General features: G+C 46.2%; 1 protein-coding gene across 1 annotated transcript in view; it reads left to right on the top strand.

Annotated features, from left to right (window-relative positions):
- The window catches only part of LOC139385701 (transcriptional coactivator YAP1-like), a 146,058-nt gene that overhangs the window by 34,287 nt on the left and 95,946 nt on the right, over nucleotides 1–15,825 (top strand). The window lies entirely within an intron of this gene.

The following is a 15,825-nucleotide window of genomic DNA, read 5'->3' as shown; positions in this document are numbered from 1 at the left end:
GTCTGGCTAACTAATAATAATAACAGAGAGTTTATATACAGTAGAGAGGTTATATACAGGCACCGGTTAGTCTGGCTAACTAATAATAATAACAGAGAGGTTATATACAGTAGAGAGGTTATATACAGGCACCGGTTAGTCTGGCTAACTAATAATAATAACAGAGAGGTTATATACAGTAGAGAGGTTATATACAGGCACCGGTTAGTCTGGCTAACTAATAATAATAACAGAGAGTTTATATACAGTAGAGAGGTTATATACAGGCACCGGTTAGTCTGGCTAACTAATAATAATAACAGAGAGTTTATATACAGTAGAGAGGTTATATACAGGCACCGGTTAGTCTGGCTAACTAATAATAATAACAGAGAGTTTATATACAGTAGAGAGGTTATATACAGGCACCGGTTAGTCTGGCTAACTAATAATAATAACAGAGAGTTTATATACAGTAGAGAGGTTATATACAGGCACCGGTTAGTCTGGCTAACTAATAATAATAACAGAGAGTTTATATACAGTAGAGAGGTTATATACAGGCACCGGTTAGTCTGGCTAACTAATAAAAATAACAGAGAGTTTATATACAGTAAACCGGTTAGTCTGGCTAACTAATAATAATAACAGAGAGGTTATATACAGTAGATAGGCTATATACAGGCACCGGTTAGTCTGGCTAATTGAGGTAGTATGTACATGAATGTATAGTTAAAGTGACTATGCACATAAGATAAACAGAGAGTAGCAGCAGCGTAAAAAGAGGGGTTGGGGGGGGACACAATGCAAATAGTCCGGATAGCCATTTGTTCAGGAGTCTTATGGCTTGGGGGTAGAAGCTGTTGAGAAGCCTTTTTGTCCTAGACTTGGCACTCCGGTACCGCTTGCCATGCGGTAGTAGAGAGAACAGTCTATGACTGGGGTGGCTGGGGTCTTTGACAATTTTTTAGGGCCTTCCTCTGACACCGCCTGGTGTAGAGGTCCTGGATGGCAGGCAGCTTTGCCCCAGTGATGTACTGGGCCGTACTCACTACCCTCTGTAGTGCCTTGCAATCAAAGGCCGAGCAGTTGCCATACCAAGCAGTGATGCAACCAGTCAGGATGCTCTCAATGTTGCAGCTGTAGAGCCTTTTGAGGATCTGAGGACCCATGCCAAATCTGACCTCCTCCCTATAGGCTGTCTCGTCATTATCGGTGATCAGGCCTACCACTGTTGTGTCGTCAGCAAACTTAATGATGGTGTTGGAGTCGTGCTTGGCTACGCAGTCGTGGGTGAACAGGGAGTACAGAAGGGGACTGAGCACGCACCCCTGAGGGGCCTCTGTGTTGAGGATCAGAGTGGCAGACATGTTGTTACCTACCCTTACCACCTGGGGGCGGCCCGTCAGGAAGTCCAGGATCCAGTTGCAGATGGAGGTGTTTAGTCCCAGGATCCTTAGCTTAGTGATGAGCTTTGAGGGTACTATGATGTTGAACGCTGAGCTGTAGTCGATGAATAACATTCTCACATAGGTGTTCCTTTTGTCCAGGTGGGAAAGGGCAGTGTGGAATGCAATAGAGATTGCATCATCTGTGGATCTGTTTTGGGCGGTATGCAAATTGGAGTGGGTCTGGGGTTTCTGGGATAATGGTGTTGATGTGAGCCATGACCAGCCTTTCAAAGTACTTCATGGCGACAGACGTGAGTGCAACGGGTCTGAAGTCATTCAGGCAGGTTGCCTTAGTGTTTTGGGGCACGGGGACTATGGTGGTCTAATTGAAACATGTTGGTATTACAGACTCGGACAGGGAGAGGTTGAAAATGTCAGTGAAGACACTTGCCGGTTGGTCAGTGAATGCTCGCATTACACGTCCTGGTAATCCGTCTGGCCCCACGTCCTTGTGTATGGTAACCTGTTTAAAGGTCTTACTCACGTCGGCTACGTAGAGCGTGATCACACAGTCATCCGGAACAGCTGATGCTCTCGTGCATGCCACAGTGTTGCTTGCCTCGAAGCGAGCATAGAAGTGATTTAGCTCGTCTGGTAGGCTCATGTCACTGGGCAGCTCTCGGCTGTGCTTCCCTTTGTAGTCTGTAATGGTTTGCAAGCCGTGCCACATCCGACGAGCGTCAGATGTATGATTCAATCTTAGCCCTGTATTGACGCTTTGCCTGTTTGATGGTTCATCAGAGGGCATAGGGGATTTCTTATAAGCTTCCGGGTTAGAGTCCCTCTCCTTGAAAGCAGCAGCTCCATGGCTTCCGGGTTAGAGTCCCGCTCATTGAAAGCGGCAGCTCCATGGCTTCTGGTTGGGGTATGTACGTACGGTCACCGTGGGGACGACGTCCTCTATGCACTTATTGATAAAGCCAGTGACTGATGTGGTGTACTCCCCAATGCCATCGGAGGAATCCCGGAACATGTTCCAGTCTGTTCTAGCAAAACAGTCCTGTAGTTTAGCATCTGCTTCATCTGACCATTTTTTTATTGATCGAGTCACTGGTGCTTCCTGCTTTAATTTTTGCTTGTTGTCAATGGTGGTAAATAAACAGCCACGAAAGTATAGATGAAAACTCTCTTGGCAAATAGTGTGGTCTACAGTTTATCATAAGATACTCTACTTCAGGCGAGCAAAATCTAGAGACTTCCTTCGATTTTGTGCATCAGCTGTTGTTACAAATATGCACACACTGCCCCCCCCTCATCTTACCGGCTGTTCTATCTAGCCGGTGCAGCGTATATCCCGCCAGCTGAATATCCGTGTCATCATTCAGCCACTATTCCGTGAATCATAAGATTTTAGAGTTTTTAATGTCCCGTTGGTAGGATATTCGTGATCGTACCTTGTCTAATTTATTGTCCAATGATTGTACGTTAGCAAGTAATGTAAAGGCAGATTTCCCACTCGCCGTCGGCGGATCCTTACGAGGCGCCCCGCCCTGTGCCCTCTACACCTGCGTCTCTTCCTCTTGCCAATGACGGGGATGTTGGCCTTATCGGGTGTCTGAGGTACATCCTGTGCGTCCTGCTTGTTTAAGAAAAAATCTTAAGTCTAATCCAAGGTGAGTGATCGCTGTCTTGAAATCCAGAAGCTCTTTCCTGCCATAAGATACGGAAACATTATGTACAAAATAAGTTACAAATAACGCAAAGAAAAACATAATGGCACAATTGGTTGGGCTTCCCGTAAAACTGCTGCCATTTCTTCCCCCGCCATCTTTTAAGGGCGCTATTGTACTTATTGTTCCCTATATAGTACACTACTTATAAGTACAATAGTATTCAGTGTTCTATAAGCTCACTAAATACTTGTAATTAAGAATGTAAATCTTGTCCGAGCCAGAACGGCCCCTAAGTACAGCAATGTATGTAACTACAATAATGTATGGATCCACAGCTCAGTGAGTACAGAAACTATAAGGGGTGCGTAACTGGTAGCTGTGAAGTCAGACGCAGGAGAGCAGAACTACGTAATAGCCGGAGCAGTTTAATTACAAAACCAACGGAATCAAGAAATCATCAACATGGGTATAAAACCTGACGCGCACCAGTCAACAACGTGCACAAACACTACAACAAACAATACCACTCAAAGACATGGGGGGAACAGAGGGTTAAATACACAACACGTAATGAGGGAATGAAAACCAGGTGTGTGGGAAAACAAGACAAAACAAATGGAAAATGAAAAATGGATCGGCGATGGCTAGAAGACCGGTGACGTCGACCGCCGAAGAAGGAGAGGAACCGACTTCGGCAGAAGTCGTGACAGAAACACTGTGTCGTTAATCAGTTTGGTTCAGTCAGTGTGTACAGAAACACTGTGTTGTTAATCAGTTTGGTTCAGTCAGTGTGTACAGAAACACTGTTAATCAGTTTGGTTCAGTCAGTGTGTACAGAAACACTGTTAATCAGTTTGGTTCAGTCAGTGTGTACAGAAACACTGTTAATCAGTTTGGTTCAGTCAGTGTGTACAGAAACACTGTTAATCAGTTTGGTTCAGTCAGTGTGTACAGAAACACTGTTAATCAGTTTGGTTCAGTCAGTGTGTACAGAAACACTGTTAATCAGTTTGGTTCAGTCAGTGTGTACAGAAACACTGTGTCGTTAATCAGTTTGGTTCAATCAGTGTGTACAGAAACACTGTTAATCAGTTTGGTTCAGTCAGTGTGTACAGAAACACTGTGTCGTTAATCAGTTTGGTTCAGTCAGTGTGTACAGAAACACTGTTAATCAGTTTGGTTCAGTCAGTGTGTACAGAAACACTATGTCGTTAATCAGTTTGGTTCAGTCAGTGTGTACAGAAACACTGTTAATCAGTTTGGTTCAGTCAGTGTGTACAGAAACACTGTGTCGTTAATCAGTTTGGTTCAGTCAGTGTGTACAGAAACACTGTTAATCAGTTTGGTTCAGTCAGGTTATAATGTTGAGCCCAGGGTTGTGTCCCAATTGGCACCCTCTTCCCTATGTAGTGCACTACTTTTGACCAATAGTGGGAGAATCCTATATGGAGAGGGTAGAGGGTGCCATTTGGGACACCCAGGAGACAGGCCCTCTACCCCCAGGAGACAGGCCCTCTACCCCCAGGAGACAGGGGGAGGGGAGAGGGTTACCTGGCAGGGGGAGGGGAGAGGGTTACCTGACAGGGGGAGGGGAGAGGGTTACCTGACAGGGGGAGGTGAGATGGTTACCTGGCAGGGGGAGGGGAGAGGGTTACCTGACAGGGGGAGGCGAGAGGATGGTATTAAAACTCTTTAACATCATCCTCAGCTCTGTCATCTTCCCCAATATTTGGAACAAAGGACTGATCACCCCAACCGACAAAAGTGGAGACACATCAAATCAAATCAATTTTTATTTGTCACATACACATGGTTAGCAGATGTTAATGCGAGTGTAGCGAAATGCTTGTGCTTCTAGTTCCGACAATGCAGTAATAACAAGTAATCTAACTAACAATTCCAAAACTACTGTCTTATACACAGTGTATAAGGGGATAAAGAATATGTACATAAGGATATATGAATGAGTGATGGTACAGAGCAGCATAGGCAAGATACAGTAGATGGTATCGAGTACAGTATATACATATGAGATGAGTATGTAAACAAAGTGGCATAGTTAAAGTGGCTAGTGATACATGTATTACATAAGGATGCAGTCGATGATATAGAGTACAGTATATACGTATGCATATGAGATGAATAATGTAGGGTAAGTAACATTATATAAGGTAGCGTTGTTTAAAGTGGCTAGTGATATATTTACATAATTTCCTATCAATTCCCATTATTAAAGTGGCTGGAGTGAGTCAGTGTCATTGTCAGTGTGTTGGCAGCAGCCACTCAATGTTAGTGGTGGCTGTTTAACAGTCTGATGGCCTTGAGATAGAAGCTGTTTTTCAGTCTCTCGGTCCCAGCTTTGATGCACCTGTACTGACCTCGCCTTCTGGATGATAGCGGGGTGAACAGGCAGTGGCTTGGGTGGTTGATGTCCTTGATGATCTTTATGGCCTTCCTGTAACATCGGGTGGTGTAGGTGTCCTGGAGGGCAGGTAGTTTGCCCCCGGTGATGCGTTGTGCAGACCTCACTACCCTCTGGAGAGCCTTACGGTTGAGGGCGGAGCAGTTGCCGTACCAGGCGGTGATACAGCCCGACAGGATGCTCTCGATTGTGCATCTGTAGAAGTTTGTGAGTGCTTTTGGTGACAAGCCGAATTTCTTCAGCCTCCTGAGGTTGAAGAGGCGCTGCTGCACCTTCTTCACGATGCTGTCTGTGTGAGTGGACCAATTCAGTTTGTCTGTGATGTGTACGCCGAGGAACTTAAAACTTGCTACCCTCTCCACTACTGTTCCATCGATGTGGATCGGGGGGTGTTCCCTCTGCTGTTTCCTGAAGTCCACAATCATCTCCTTAGTTTTGTTGACGTTGAGTGTGAGGTTATTTTCCTGACACCACACTCCGAGGGCCCTCACCTCCTCCCTGTAGGCCGTCTCGTCGTTGTTGGTAATCAAGCCTACCACTGTTGTGTCGTCCGCAAACTTGATGATTGAGTTGGAGGCGTGCGTGGCCACGCAGTCGTGGGTAAACAGGGAGTACAGGAGAGAGCTCAGAACGCACCCTTGTGGGGCCCCAGTGTTGAGGATCAGCGGGGAGGAGATGTTGTTGCCTACCCTCACCACCTGGGGGCGGCTCGTCAGGAAGTCCAGTACCCAGTTGCACAGGGCGGGGTCGAGACCCAGGGTCTCGAGCTTGATGACGAGCTTGGAGGGTACTATGGTGTTGAATGCCGAGCTGTAGTTGATGTACAGCATTCTTACATAGGTATTCCTCTTGTCCAGATGGGTTAGGGCAGTGTGCAGTGTGGTTGAGATTGCATCGTCTGTGGACCTATTTGGGCGGTAAGCAAATTGGAGTGGGTCTAGGGTGTCAGGTCGGGTGGAGGTGATATGGTCCTTGACTAGTCTCTCAAAGCACTTCATGATGACGGATGTGAGTGCTACGGGGCGGTAGTCGTTTAGCTCAGTTACTTTAGCTGTCTTGGGAACAGGAACAATGGTGGCCCTCTTGAAGCATGTGGGAACAGCAGACTGGTATAGGGATTGATTGAATATGTCCGTAAACACACCGGCCAGCTGGTCTGCGCATGCTCTGAGGGCGCGGCTGGGGATGCCGTCTGGGCCTGCAGCCTTGCGAGGGTTAACACGTTTAAATGTTTTACTCACCTCGGCTGCAGTGAAGGAGAGACCGCATGTTTTAGTTGCAGGCCGTGTCAGTGGCACTGTATTGTCCTCAAAGCGGGCAAAAAAGTTATTTAGTCTGCCTGGGAGCAAGACATCCTGGTCCGTGACTGGGCTGGATTTCTTCCTGTAGTCCGTGATTGACTGTAGACCCTGCCACATGCCTCTTGTGTCTGAGCCGTTGAATTGAGATTCTACTTTGTCTCCGTACTGACGCTTAGCTTGTTTGATAGCCTTGCGGAGGGAATAGCTGCACTGTTTGTATTCGGTCATGTTACCAGACACCTTGCCTTGATTAAAAGCAGTGGTTCGCGCTTTCAGTTCCACACGAATGCTGCCATCAATCCACGGTTTCTGGTTAGGGAATGTTTTAATCGTTGCTATGGGAACGACATCTTCAACGCACGTTCTAATGAACTCGCACACCGAATCAGCGTATTCTTCAATATTGTTATCTGACGCAATACGAAACATGTCCCAGTCCACGTGATGGAAGCAGTCTTGGAGTGTGGAGTCAGCTTGGTCGGACCAGCGTTGGACGGACCTCAGCGTGGGAGCCTCTTGTTTTAGTTTCTGTCTGTAGGCAGGGATCAACAAAATGGAGTCGTGGTCAGCTTTTCCGAAAGGGGGGCGGGGCAGGGCCTTATATGCGTCGCGGAAGTTAGAGTAACAATGATCCAAGGTCTTTCCACCCCTGGAACATTTGGGGACATTTGTCCACAATAACTACCGTGGGATATACGTTAACAGCAACCTTGGGGAAATCCTCTGCATTATCATTAACAGCAGACTCGTACATTTCCTCAGTGAAAATTATGAGCAAATGTCAAATAGTCTTTTCACCAAATGACCGTACGACAGACCACGTATTCACCCTGCACCCTAACTGACAAACTAACAAACCAAAACAAAAGTAAAGTGTTATGGGGGTTTTTTCCCAAAAAAGCTTTTGACTCAATTTGGCATGAGGGAGGATCTGCTATATAAATCAATGGAAACTGGTGTTCTAAAATCCATGTACACCAAACAACACGTCTTAAATTTGGCAAACAATAAAGATGTCTTTCCACATGGGGCATGGGGTGAGACAGGGATGCAGCTTGAGAATAATAGGGAAGACATCAAAACGATGAAATAACACATGTAGTAACCAAAAAAGTGTTAAAACAAAACAAAATGTATTTTATATTTTATGTTCTTCAAATAGCCACCCTTTGCTTTAATGACAGCGTTGCACACTCTTGGCATTCTCTCAACCAGCTTCACCTGGAATGCTTTTCCAGCAGTATTTGAGGAGTTCCCACATATGCTGAGCACTTGTTGGCTGCATTTCCTTCACTCTGAGGTCCAACTCATCCCAGACCATCTCAATTGGGTTGAGGTTGGCTTATTGTCAATGCCAGGCCATCTGATGCAGCACTCCATCACTCTCCTTAATGGTAAAATAGCCCTGACACAGCCTGGAGGAGTGTTGGGTCATTGTCCTGTTGAAAAATAAATGATAGTCCCACTAAGCCCAAACCAGATGGGATGTTATATCGCTGCAGAATGCTGTGGTTAAGTGTGTCTTGAATTCTAAATAAATCACGGACAGTGTCACCAGCAAAGCGCCCCTACACCATTATACCTCCTCCTCCATGCTTCATGGCGAGAACCACACATGTGGAGATCAAAAGTTCACCTACTCTGCGTCTCTCAAAGACACAGCGGTTGGAACCAAAAAAATCTATAATTTGGACTCATCAGACCAAAGGACAGATTTCCACCAGTCTAATGTCCATTGCTTGTGTTTCTTGGCCCAAGAAAGTCTCTTCTTCTTATTGATGTCCTTTAGTAGTAGTTTATTCGCAGCAATTCGACCACGAAGGACTGATTCACAAAGTCTCCTCTGAACAGTTGATGTTGAGATGTGTCTGTTACTTGAACTCGGTGAAGCATTTATTTGGGCTGCAATTTCTGAGGCAGGTAACTCTAATGAACTTGTCTTCTGCAACCCTCTCCCCTAACTCTGGGTCTTCCTTTCCTGTGGCAGTCCTCATGAGAGCCAGTTAACTCTAATGAACTTATCCTTTGCAGCAGAGGTAACTCTAGGTCTTCCTTTCCTGTGGCAGTCCTCATGAGAGCCAGTTTCATCATAGCACTTGATGGTTGTTGCAACTGTACTTGAAGAAACTTTCAAAGTTCTTGAAATGTTCCATATTGACTGACCTTCAACTTTATGATTGGCTGTCATTTCTCTTTGCTTATTTGAGCTGTTCCTACCTTTGATATGGACTTGGTATTTTACCAAATAGGGCTATCTTCTGTATACCACCCCTACCTTTTCACAACACAACTGATTGGCTCAAATGCATTAAGAAGGAAAGACATTCCACAATTTAACTTTTAACAAGGCACAGCTATTAATTGGAATGCATTCCAGGTGACTACCTCATGAAGCTGGTTGAGAGAATGCCAAGAGTGCAAAGCTGTCGTTAAGGCAAAGGGTAGCTACTTTGAAGAATGACATGATTCCATATGTTATTTCATAGTTGTGATGTCATCGCTATTATTCTACAATGTAGAAAATAGTGAAACAAATTAAAAACCTTGAATGAGTAGGTGTGTCCAAAATGTTGACTGGTACTGTGTATATATATCAACAAATTGGCAAGGACACTAGAACAGTCTGCAGCACCCTCACCCAACTAGAATCTGTAGTCAAATGTTTTCTGTTCGCTGATGATCTGGTGCTTCTGTCCCCAACCAAGTAGGGCCTACAGCAGCACCTAGATCTTCTGCACAGATTCTGTCAGACCTGGGCCCTGACAGTAAATCTCAGTAAAACCAAAATAAGGGTGTTCCAAAAAAGGTCCAGTTGCCAGGACCACAAATACAAAATCCACCTAGACACTGTTGCCCTAGAGCACACAAAACTATACATACCTCAGCCTAAACATCAGTGCTACAGGTAACTTCCATAAAGTTGTGAACGATCTGAGAGTCAAGGCAAGAAGGGCCTTCTATGACATCACAAGGGACATAAAATTTAACATCCCCAATTAGGATCTGGCTAAAAATACCTGAATCAGGTACAGAACCCATTGCCCTTTATGGTAGTGAGGTCTGGGGTCCGCTCACCAACCAAGAATTCACAAAATGGGACAACACCAAGTTGAGACTCTGCATTCAGTCTCAAAAAATATATCCTCTGTGTACAACGTAGAACACCAAATTATGCAGAATTAGGACGATACCCACTAATGATAAAAATCCTGAAAAATTGTACAACCACCAAGAAGGAAGCGATTCCTGAACCTTCCAGAACAAAGCCCTCACCTACAAAGAGATGAACCTGGAGAAGTCCTCTAAGCAAGCTGGTCCTAGGGCTCTGTTCACAAACACAAACAGACCCCACAAAGCCCCAGGACAGTAGCACAACCAAAATCATGAGAAAACAAAAAGACTTGACACATTGGAAAGAATTGACTAAAAACAGAGCAAACTAGAATGCTGTTTGGCCCTAAACAGAGAGTACACAGTGGCAGAATACCTGACCACTGTGACTGACCCATAATTGGCTATGTTCGACTCAGTGAGCATAGCCTTGCTATTGAGAAAGGCCGCCATAGGCAGACCTGGCTCTCAAGAGAAGACAGGCTATGTGCTCACTGCCCACACAATGAGGTGGAGACTGAGCTGCACTTCCTAACCTCCTAATTGTATGACCATATTAGACACATTTTTCCCTCAGATTACACAGACCCACAAAGAATTCGAAAACAAATCCAATTTTGATATACTCCCGTATTTATTGGGTGAAATTCCACAGTGTTCCATCCCAGCATCAATATAAAGTGACCTGTTGCCACGAGAAAAGGTCAACCAGTGAAGAACAAACACCATTGTAAATACAACCTATATTTATGTTAATTTATTTTCCCTTTTGTACTTTAACTATTTGCACATTGTTACCACAGGGTGTATAGACATAATATGACATTAGAAATGTGAGAGCACAGGTGGAGGGGAGATGGGAGAGCACAGGGTGAGGGGAGATGGGAGAGCACAGGGGGAGGGGAGATGGGAGAGCACAGGGGGGGCGACAGGGGGAGGGGAGATGGGAGAGCACAGGGGGAGGGGAGATGGGAGAGCACAGGGGGAGGGGAGATGGGAGAGCAGGGGGAGGGAACAACCAGAGGGAGGAACAGGAAAATATTATTGGGAGGGAGAGGGGAAGGGGAGAGGGAGACAGCCTCCCTGCCTCTCTCTCTGCCTCTCTCTCTGCCTCTCTGCCTCTGCCTCATATACCTCTCAGCTGTTGGTGAGGTCTAGTCCACTAAGCATTGGGTTCTCAGCTGTTGGTGAGGTCTAGTCCACTAAGCATTGGGTTCTTAGCTGCTGGTGAGGTCTAGTCCAGCTGCTGGTGATGTCTAGTCCAGCTGCTGGTGAGGTCTAGTCCAGCTGCTGGTGATGTCTAGTCCAGCTGCTGGTAAGGTCTAGTCCACTAAGCATTGGGTTCTTAGCTGCTGGTGAGGTCTAGTCCAGCTGCTGGTGAGGTCTAGTCCACTAAGCATTGGGTTCTTAGCTGCTGGTGAGGTCTAGTCCACTAAGCATTGGGTTCTTAGCTGCTGGTAAGGTCTAGTCCACTAAGCATTGGGTTCTCAGCTGTTGGTGAGGTCTAGTCCACTAAGCATTGGGTTCTCAGCTGCTGGTGAGGTCTAGTCCACTAAGCATTGGGTTCTCAGCTGCTGGTGAGGTCTAGTCCAGCTGCGGAGTGATGGAGGTAGATATGTATAGGGGGAAGGAGGCAGGGATAGTGGAGTGATGGAGGTAGATATGTATAGGGGGAAGGAGAGGGGTAGTGGAGTGATGGAGGTAGATATGTATAGGGGGAAGGAGGCAGGGATACTGGAGTGATGGAGGTAGATATGTATAGGGGGAAGGAGGCAGGGATACTGGAGTGATGGAGGTAGATATGTATAGGGTACATGGATACTGGAGTGATGGAGGTAGATATGTATAGGGGGAAGGAGACAGGGATACTGGAGTGATGGAGGTAGATATGTATAGGGGGAAGGAGACAGGGATACTGGAGTGATGGAGGTAGATATGTATAGGGGGAAGGAGACAGGGATGCTGGAGTGATGGAGGTAGATATGTATAGGGGGAAGGAGACAGGGATCCTGGAGTGATGGAGGTAGATATGTATAGGGGACAGGGATACTGGTGTGATGGAGGTAGATGGGTATAGGGGACAGGGATACTGGAGTGATGGAGGTAGATATGTATAGGGTACAGGGATACTGGAGTGATGGAGGTAGATATGTATAGGGGACAGGGATACTGGAGTGATGGAGGTAGATATGTATAGGGTACAGGGATACTGGAGTGATGGAGGTAGATATGTATAGGGGGAAGGAGACAGGGATACTGGAGTGATGGAGGTAGATGGGTATAGGGGACAGGGATACTGGAGTGATGGAGGTAGATATGTATAGGAGACAGGGATACTGGAGTGATGGAGGTAGATATGTATAGGGGACAGGGATACTGGAGTGATGGAGGTAGATGGGTATAGGGTACAGGGATACTGGAGTGATGGAGGTAGATATGTATAGGGGGAAGGAGACAGGGATACTGGAGTGATGGAGGTAGATATGTATAGGGGTAAGGAGACAGGGATACTGGAGTGATGGAGGTAGATATGTATAGGGGTAAGGAGACAGGGATACTGGAGTGATGGAGGTAGATATGTATAGGGTACAGGGATACTGGAGTGATGGAGGTAGATATGTATAGGGGACAGGGATACTGGAGTGATGGAGGTAGATATGTATAGGGTACAGGGATACTGGAGTGATGGAGGTAGATATGTATAGGGGACAGGGATACTGGAGTGATGGAGGTAGATATGTATAGGGTACAGGGATACTGGAGTGATGGAGGTAGATATGTATAGGGGGAAGGAGACAGGGATACTGTAGTGATGGAGGTAGATATGTATAGGGTACATGGATACTGGAGTGATGGAGGTAGATATGTATAGGGGGAAGGGATACTGGAGTGATGGAGGTAGATATGTATAGGAGACAGGGATACTGGAGTGATGGAGGTAGATATGTATAGGGGGAATGAGACAGGGATACTGGAGTGATGGAGGTAGATATGTATAGGGTACAGGGATACTGGAGTGATGGAGGTAGATGGGTATAGGGGACAGGGATACTGGAGTGATGGAGGTAGATATGTATAGGGTACAGGGATACTGGAGTGATGGAGGTAGATATGTATAGGGGACAGGGATACTGGAGTGATGGAGGTAGATATGTATAGGGTACAGGGATACTGGAGTGATGGAGGTAGATATGTATAGGGGGAAGGAGACAGGGATACTGTAGTGATGGAGGTAGATATGTATAGGGTACATGGATACTGGAGTGATGGAGGTAGATATGTATAGGGGGAAGGGATACTGGAGTGATGGAGGTAGATATGTATAGGAGACAGGGATACTGGAGTGATGGAGGTAGATATGTATAGGGGGAATGAGACAGGGATACTGGAGTGATGGAGGTAGATATGTATAGGGTACAGGGATACTGGAGTGATGGAGGTAGATGGGTATAGGGGACAGGGATACTGGAGTGATGGAGGTAGATGGGTATAGGGTACAGGGATACTGGAGTGATGGAGGTAGATATGTATAGGGGGAAGGAGACAGGGATACTGGAGTGATGGAGGTAGATATGTATAGGGTACAGGGATACTGGAGTGATGGAGGTAGATATGTATAGGGGGAAGGAGACAGGGATACTGGAGTGATGGAGGTAGATATGTATAGGGGGAAGGAGACAGGGATACTGGAGTGATGGAGGTAGATATGTATAGGGGGAAGGAGACAGGGATACTGGAGTGATGGAGGTAGATATGTATAGGGTACAGGGATACTGGAGTGATGGAGGTAGATATGTATAGGGGGAAGGAGACAGGGATACTGGAGTGATGGAGGTAGATATGTATAGGGGACAGGGATACTGGAGTGATGGAGGTAGATATGTATAGGGGACAGGGATACTGGAGTGATGGAGGTAGATATGTATAGGGGACAGGGATACTGGAGTGATGGAGGTAGATATGTATAGGGGACAGGGATACTGGAGTGATGGAGGTAGATATGTATAGGGTACATGGATACTGGAGTGATGGAGGTAGATATGTATAGGGGGAAGGAGACAGGGATACTGGAGTGATGGAGGTAGATATGTATAGGGGACAGGGATACTGGAGTGATGGAGGTAGATATATATAGGGGACAGGGATACTGGAGTGATGGAGGTAGATATGTATAGGGGGAAGGAGACAGGGATACTGGAGTGATGGAGGTAGATGGGTATAGGGGACAGGGATACTGGAGTGATGGAGGTAGATATGTATAGGAGACAGGGATACTGGAGTGATGGAGGTAGATATGTATAGGGGACAGGGATACTGGAGTGATGGAGGTAGATATGTATAGGAGACAGGGATACTGGAGTGATGGAGGTAGATATGTATAGGGGGAAGGAGACAGGGATACTGGAGTGATGGAGGTAGATATGTATAGGGGACAGGGATACTGGAGTGATGGAGGTAGATATGTATAGGGGACAGGGATACTGGAGTGATGGAGGTAGATATGTATAGGGGACAGGGATACTGGAGTGATGGAGGTAGATATGTATAGGGTACAGGGATACTGGAGTGATGGAGGTAGATATGTATAGGGGACAGGGATACTGGAGTGATGGAGGTAGATATGTATAAGGGACAGGGATACTGGAGTGATGGAGGTAGATATGTATAGGGGGAAGGAGACAGGGATACTGGAGTGATGGAGGTAGATATGTATAGGGGACAGGGATACTGGAGTGATGGATGTAGATATGTATAGGGGACAGGGATACTGGAGTGATGGAGGTAGATATGTATAGGGGACAGGGATACTGGAGTGATGGAGGTAGATATGTATAGGGGACAGGGATACTGGAGTGATGGAGGTAGATATGTATAGGGTACAGGGATACTGGAGTGATGGATGTAGATATGTATAGGGGACAGGGATACTGGAGTGATGGAGGTAGATGGGTATAGGGTACAGGGTACTGGAGTGATGGAGGTAGATGGGTATAGGGGACAGGGATACTGGAGTGATGGAGGTAGATGGGTATAGGGGACAGGGATACTGGAGTGATGGAGGTAGATATGTATAGGGTACAGGGATACTGGAGTGATGGAGGTAGATATGTATAGGGGGAAGGAGACAGGGATGCTGGAGTGATGGAGGTAGATATGTATAGGGGGAAGGAGACAGGGATACTGGAGTGATGGAGGTAGATATGTATAGGGGAAAGAGACAGGGATACTGGAGTGATGGAGGTAGATATGTATAGGGGACAGGGATACTGGAGTGATGGAGGTAGATATGTATAGGAGACAGGGATACTGGAGTGATGGAGGTAGATATGTATAGGGGTAAGGTGACAGGGATACTGGAGTGATGGAGGTAGATATGTATAGGGGACAGTGATACTGGAGTGATGGAGGTAGATATGTATAGGGTACAGGGATACTGGAGTGATGGAGGTAGATATGTATAGGGGACAGGGATACTGGAGTGATGGAGGTAGATATGTATAGGGGGAAGGAGACAGGGATACTGGAGTGATGGAGGTAGATATGTATAGGGGGAAGGAGACAGGGATACTGGAGTGATGGAGGTAGATATGTATAGGGTACAGGGATACTGGAGTGATGGATGTAGATATGTATAGGGGACAGGGATACTAGAGTGATGGATGTAGATATGTATAGGGGACAGGGATACTGGAGTGATGGAGGTAGATATGTATAGGGGACAGGGATACTGGAGTGATGGAGGTAGATATGTATAGGGGACAGGGATACTGGAGTGATGGAGGTAGATATGTATAGGGGACAGGGATACTGGAGTGATGGAGGTAGATATGTATAGGAGGCAGGGATACTGGAGTGATGGAGGTAGATATGTATAGGGGGAAGGAGACAGGGATACTGGAGTGATGGAGGTAGATATGTATAGGGTACAGGGATACTGGAGTGATGGA

Source organism: Oncorhynchus clarkii, chromosome 27 (assembly GCF_045791955.1).
Source record: "Oncorhynchus clarkii lewisi isolate Uvic-CL-2024 chromosome 27, UVic_Ocla_1.0, whole genome shotgun sequence".
In the NCBI taxonomy this organism is placed as follows: Eukaryota; Metazoa; Chordata; class Actinopteri; order Salmoniformes; family Salmonidae; genus Oncorhynchus; species Oncorhynchus clarkii.
The sequence above is the reverse complement of the archived record's forward strand: the minus strand, read 5'-3'. Positions and strand labels throughout refer to the sequence as shown.